The following is a 7,650-nucleotide window of genomic DNA, read 5'->3' on the forward strand; positions in this document are numbered from 1 at the left end:
TAAGAACACAGAGGATCGAAAACAGGGATGGGCAACTGGTGGCCCGCGCCCCCAGGTCAATTTCCAAAGACAAAAAAATATATATTTTTTGGCTTAGAACCCCAAAAGACTTCACGTGTGGGTACACAGATCCACTGCGGCCCCTCACCCACAAAGTTGCCCAACCCTGATGTAAAATATGTGTGGGTATATAAAGGGTGTGCAGCATTCTTATGGCACCAGGAAGATACAGAGTTATATCAATGTGCACACTGGACCGTTTCAGTATAGACCATTCTAGACCAGAGGCTATTTACAGTAAGCTATAGAGTTCTGCACACAAAACAGAAGATGTTTGTTAGAATAGGAAAATTCATGAATAGATTTTATAGCCTAATTGTGATATCAGTGGCAGGTAAATAGAGGATGAACTACAGAAGCAATGCTTGCTGCATGGGGCCTTGACATAGCTGAGAACCAGTCTTTTGTAAACTGACAATTGCCAGGGGACAGTTATCAAGTTTTTTGTTTAATTTGTTTCACAGTCACACAAGTTAACCTTCAGAGACAGATCACGCCATGTTTCAACTAGATGTCCGGATGAGACGTCTTCCTGTTTCATGCTCAAGCTCATTGCTGCTATTAAGGGGGTTTCAGGACCTTTTCAGGACCTATTTTCAAAGGACATTTTTGCCTTTTGGATGCTGTGGCATTCACAACTTGAGATGGACGGTTGGGTATAATGGGATACGTTTAGAGCACATTAAGAGCAACCATCCTTATTTACAGACAACACCTTCTGCTTGACTCAAGGACATGTATTTACACATAACTTCTGTGGGGTGACTTAGTGGTCAGATAAAAGGCATAGGGAAATGTCTGTTGTGTTCTGACTTGGAAAATGTGGCAAATATTTATAAGGAACAGAAGACTGCCAATGCTGTGCATATCTGCTATAGATCCGCCTGAAATCGCTTGTTTACAAAACAGTAAGCCTCTACTTTAACTTGAGGTTTAATCCAGCACCAAATTAATATATGTTTCACAAGTAGGCCTAAGATCGTGACTGCTGAATCAAATTCAAAGGGATGCTTTACCGGCGTCTAAAATGTAATCTGTTTCCCACTGACTCTCACCATCGCTTAATTGTAGTTTGGTTGGCCAATAGATTCGTTTTCTATTATTTCTGTATTTCTTTCTCTCTGCATTGTTGGGAAGGGCCTGTCAGTAAGCATTTCACTAATAGTCTACACCTGTTGTTTATGAAGCATGTGACAAATAAAATTAGATTTGATATCCTGCAAAAAATGCTGTTTGGACAGTAATGGAGGCTACAGAGAGAGCTGTTGAGTGCGTTCATGCAACAACACGTTTACCTCAGACAACCTTTTGCATGCCATTCACTGGAATCAAACAAAAGAGGCCCATGGTTTTATAAACCATAGGAAATGTTATACATCATATCGTTTGATGTCGCTATCTGGAAAGGGAACTTACTTGGGTGTGCTCTAACATTAATATAATTGCGTGTTACTTCATTGTACTAAGTACTATAACAATCCCGGGGGACGGGTCATGCTGGAGGGGGGCGGCATCTGTTCAAACAAGAGAAGTGAAAAATGCTGAAGAAAATCATCAGGGGGGAAGGTTAACAGTCAAGTAATGCAGCAACATTGTTTCTGGCCAAAAAGAAAAAGACAAAAAGAGAGAAAAAAAACTGGTCAACCTTTGTAATATTCTTTTTTAGTTTGGTCAGTGAAGCGAAGACTGGTTTGTTTGGTAGTTGCACCTAAGATGGTTTACTTTGAAGACCTACACAATGATATTTGATCATATTGGGAACAAAAACTTTTGGGTACAAGGGACATATCCTTGGTGCATTCTAAAAGGGTCCAGTATGCGAATAAGGCAACCATTCATGCATCCCAGAACAGGGAGACTTTTATTTAGAGGGTAAATACTTTTTCTTCTAACCCATCTGGGTATCTGATGTCCCAACAGATCATTCATTGTTTTCTCACACGTTCCTGTCCTATAAGCAAGAAACTGTAACCATAGCGCTTGGTTTGCACTTTGGAGGCAGGACCTGTAGCACAACAGTGAGGCATTTGTCGGACAAAACATGAATTGTGAAATGCAATTAAATGACAATGTCCCATAATTTCTGTAAATGCAGCAGTTTTGCATTCCCCGAAATAGTGCTAAATGGATTCAGTCAAAGAGCCAATGTGTATTTGCCTTTCACATGTAAGCGCACTTAAAGGACAAGCAGATTTGTGTATTGTTCAGTCAACAAGCACTCTGAATTCAGTGCTTGGCTGCCCATGCCCTCACAGTAGTGAGTGGTGGACATGTTGCAAGTCTAGTTGCAGCTTGTCTGACCTAAGATAGTAGAACTTTCATTTTGAGTGAGTTTACAGAGAGGATTCAACCCATCTCTAAATAACTTCCTAGAATCGCTCATCTATTACAGTTCTTTACAGTAGATGGAAACTGATCCAATAGGTCGGGGATAACATCTTTTACTAGATCATTCACTGACCTAAAGCCTTTAAAGAGCAACTACTTAATAAAACCCCATGTATTTGAATAGTAAATTAACTGTCAATGTAAAGCAGAAGAAAAACAACAACATTAACAATACTATGGCCACTTTGCATCACTCCCTGGCTTGCAGCACATTCTGAATCATGGAAAAATCTGTGTGCACTTCAGGCCCAGTCAAGCCCAACTTACAAAACATTTAACATGTCTCGTCATCTAACTCTTAGATATTTCTCATCATCTAAATCTTAGACAAGAGGAGAGAATTCCTTGATGGACATCCAATTCACCAAACACATTATGAATGCCCTCCAAAATGCCCTCCTTAAATCAACACAATTGGAATAATATTAATACTTTCAGCAAACAGAGCTTAACATAAGTGAAGAGTTCATGGAGGCTAATCACAGTGCACCCTGGTACTGCCTGTTTGTCACGCCACTTTCAGGCACCAGACAGTCTTTGTAGACCAGAGACTGATATACAGGCATAGCTGTGGGAGTGGAGACTTGTAAGGAGTGCTAGACCTTTTCAGGAGACTTGATTGATGCAGCCAGAGCCATTAAGTACCATGGGAGGGTACACTATACTGAATTTATATTTGTGTTATTCCATTCCAAGCTCTCCTTGGAGATATCGTGGTGTTAAGAGAGAACTTGTGGTGCCAGGGTGAAAAGAAAGGACAATAAGTGTTAAGTAGTAGAAATTGTTGAGTGCCATAAGTAGAAATCTATTGCATAAAAAGTTGTAACTAAATCTATTATGTTAAAATAATGAATGACAATGTCTTTGATGCATTGTTTAATTCATTCATTGGTCAAGGTAAAAGAGCCTATCACACATTTTTCATGGTATTGAATTTATGTACTTAACTATAAAGCTTTGCACTGGCCATCTGGGTGTGGTCCAGTTCCCACCATTGAGTGAGAAGTTTTGTACCTAGTTGTTTCAGGATGGAGCAGTGATTAGTGTAAGGAAGAAGGGCAAAGCCATCTCATGACAGAAAACAGAGCAATGTCTCTGTTATAGCAGATCCTAAAACATTTCTTATAATACAAATGTTATAAGCTTACAATATAGTTTTGCACTGGTCATTCAAATTCCAGTGGTAACCTAGATGTGATCCTCCTGTTCTCAACATTGAGAGGAAAACTTTGCTACAACACTAAAGAGGATGCAATGCTGAGTGGCTGAAACGCATTAAGAAGGAAAGAAATTCCACAAATTAACTTTTAACAAGGCACACCTGTTAAATGAAATGCATTCCAGGTGACTACCTCATGATGCTGGTTGAGAGAATGCCAAGAGTGTGCAAAGCTGTCACAAAGGGTGGCTACTTTGAAGAATCTGAAATATAAAATATATTTTGATTTGTTTAACACTTGTTTGGTTACTACATGATTATTCTACAATATAGAAAATAGTAAAATAAAGAAAAAAAATGGAATGAATAGGTGTGTCCAAACTTTTGACTGGTACTGTCAATGTCTTACACTTTTATCTTATGGCATACAATTTTAGGAAAAGCTTGACAGTTTCCCACTTTTTTTTTTTTTTACTTCTGTGCATATTTCTGAAAGTGAACAGAAGCAAAAATCCACAAATTGCAGAGGTTTGAAAAACAATACATGAAAAGGTTCATATTTCACACCTTTACCCATTTATTTTACAGAACACAATCTGAGGAAAAGCTTGACAGTTCCCCACCCTTTTTACTTTCTATGCAGATTCCTCACCCCGTGAGAACATCATCTATGGTTGATTGTTTTCTACAGATAATACCTCAACATATTTTTGGCTGTAAAAGGTTGCTAAATGTGGGCCGTAACTCCCTGGCTACTGAAAACTACAGTGCAGCCAAACCAGCCTCTGATTATTGTAAACAAAAACATTTCCTGTATGTTAAGCTGGTTTCCCCCAATTGTATGTGTGCTGTCAATGACAGGTAAACACCCCCTAGAGAAAAATATTATGTCCTGTTGCTTTGGTTCCATAGCTGTTTGTAAATTTTTGGAAATGTGCACTTTATTGTCAATACAACATCATGTGGAACAAAATATACAATGGAATATATTTATGATTACAAAATATGATTAGCAATAGAATAATAATAGTTCCACACACATCCACCTAAATTAGTTAGAAAGTTTCCATCACGCAATGAATACTAATGGTAAATTACACTGACAACATCCACCTTGACAATCAGAATTTGAAGTCCAAGTATGTGATGTGTCACAATGTCTTAAGGTTTGTACATATCAATAGTGTTTGTGTTCTGGGAGTATGCCGGACAAATAATCCTGAGATCCTTTTCGAATCCTAATATTTACTCCCCTATGAATATGCCAAAGGGCACGGCTCCAGAGAGAGTTGGACCAGGGCCAACACAACCATTTGAGAGCATTGTCCAAGTGATCACAACTGTCAAGGGTGTCATATTTCAGTCAATTAACATCCATGACACAAGTGGTGGAATTGTTTCCCAACCTGAAATGCTGATCTGTTTCTTATCAAGTGTTCTGAACCATAAACCAGAAGACAGTAACAAGTATGATGGAAAATTGTACAGTAACCTAAACATGTCAAAACTAGACAAGGAAAGTAGACAACCTGTCAAAGGGACAACAATTCCCTGTGAGATGGTCCTGGAGCCAAGAGGATACATTTGCCAAAGAAGTTCCAATATGTTCTGGTGGTCTGGCTAAAACAATGTAATGTCTAGGGTTGCAAAGGGACGGTATATTACTCGAAACGTAAGTTTACCAGTAAACTACCAGAATGTTGGTATCTTTCAAGAATTGTATGTAATCTATCACAAGACATCTAGTGGTCATTTTGGGTAGTTCAGATTATCATAGGTGTCTGTAATTATCTCTGGCCTTACCATGTAAAATATACACAGAGTGTACAAAACATTAAAAATACCTTCCTAATATTGAGTTGCACCCCCCCTTTTGCCCTCAGAACAGCCTCAATTCGTCAGGCATGGACTCCACATGGATGCTGGCCCATGTTGACTCCAATGCTTCCCACAGTTGTGTCAAATTGGCTGGATATACTTTGGGAGGTGGACCGTTCTTGATACACACAGGAAACTGTTTAGTGTGAAACCCCCAGCAGCACTGCAGTTCTTGACACAAACCGGTGCTCCTGGCACCTACTGCCATACCCCCTTCAAAGGCACTTAAATATTTTGTTTTGACCACTCACCGTCTGAATGGCACACATTCCCAATCCATGTCTCAATTTTCTCAAGGCTTAAAATCCTTCTTTAACCTGTCTCCTCCCCTTCATCTACACTGATTGAAGTGGATTTAACAAGTGACATCAATAAGGGATCATAGCTTTCACCTGGTCAGTCTGTCATGGAAAGAGCAGGTGCTCATGTTTTGTACACTCAGTGTAATTCAAAAACATTATAAATAAATGTAAGTAAATATGACTAAGTTGTAAAACATTATCCTAAACATAAACCATCAACTTAGTGAATACCATTGGTGTTTAATATGAGGGGTTTTAGCATGAACTATTCTTTACACATTGATTTTACTATACCAATATGTATTTGTTGTCAATGTTTTGGCATCAAACTAGTGGCAGTTGTGAAAAAAGTCAATAGTTGGAGTTGCAGAGATAATTGCTAAATAATAACATTGTTGATTAGATGCCTTTGTCATTAATTAGTATATTCTCTGCTGAACCATGTGGTCTATCTACTAGAAACTCATAGACAATATGGATACAGATATTAAAAAAATATAAACTACCAAACTTACGATAGATTGCCATAGATATTCTGTTAATTACCAAAATTACTGAATATTCCGGTAACTTTGGTAAATTATCAGTACCTTTTCAACCCTAGTCATGGCCTTTCTGTGTCCAGCTCCAACAGGCCCAGGCTGTTTCACAGTGTGCCGAAGAGGTCAAAGCAGCGGTCAGCCGGTCACCCAGCCAAGCAGGTCACAATATGGTGCCTAGTCAAGCTGAGGCATGTGGGTGAAAGCTGTCAGAGGCACTAACTAAAAGCTGGGACTTCTACAGTCCACAAATCCGTGAAGTGGATTTTCCCTGGCCTAACAAATGGTGCAATGTTGATGGAATTGGATGATGATGATGAGGATAATGATTTGTCATTTAAGAGGCTGTGCTGTTGTTCAACAGCGTTGACTGACCTCAGTCCTGTGACAGCACGAGTAATACATAGAGAAAGAAGGAATGCAACCTCTGAAGACCTCAAAGGAGCCGTACATTACAATTATTTCTGTTAGCACTCTTTTCTCTGTCTACACAACCACAGGCTGGAAATCAGTTTTACTTAACTTACTGTGGGATAATGTATGACTATGACGTGATCATCTGTTGTCATAATAACCACTTCTACCACTTGAAGAGGTATTTATTTTTGATTTATCCTTATTAGTAGTGGTAGTAATAAAAAGTAGCAGGTTTTAGTTAATTTGTTGCTATAAATTGAGTTTGACGATGCACAAACAAGGGAACAGTAGCAACTCTCTCATTTTCACTTTTTTCACTGGTTTGTTTAAACAAGACATGAGGGCCTATGGACCTGAACTGAGACTTATTAGCTAATTCATGAGCCCTGACCAGAACCGCATGTAGAGGGGCACATGGTCAACATACACATGCATTCTACATTCAAATTATGTAAACATCATCATACAATAATCCCAATACATGTAGAATTAGAAAAATATCGATTTAAATTACACAATAACTAGTTTACTAATGCATGACGGCCAGAAAAACAAGAGCAACCAATCTGACACCAAAAGGGCTCTGCTCTGTACTTCCAGCTATAGTTTTCAGATTTGTCAAAGTACTTATTTTTTTTAAATCTAGTAGTAAAATGTTAACAATGTTTAGGATCACCCAAAAGAAGAGGAACTCATCAGTTCCATCTGATCACATACCACCATCTAGTGGTCAAAATCCTAGCAAGGCTGTATTGTCTTCAGTGAAAACCGCATTAAGATGATATTGCTCTTATTATTATTTTTTGACGTGTTGATTTGTGACTGTCAAGTTAGTTCATAACCGTAATTACAGCAAAGGCCCTCTGGAACGGAAACTACATTTATATTTTGTGACATCCCATAAGAA

The sequence above is a fragment of the Salmo salar genome, chromosome ssa24, assembly GCF_905237065.1.
Source record: "Salmo salar chromosome ssa24, Ssal_v3.1, whole genome shotgun sequence".
Taxonomy (NCBI): Eukaryota; Metazoa; Chordata; class Actinopteri; order Salmoniformes; family Salmonidae; genus Salmo; species Salmo salar.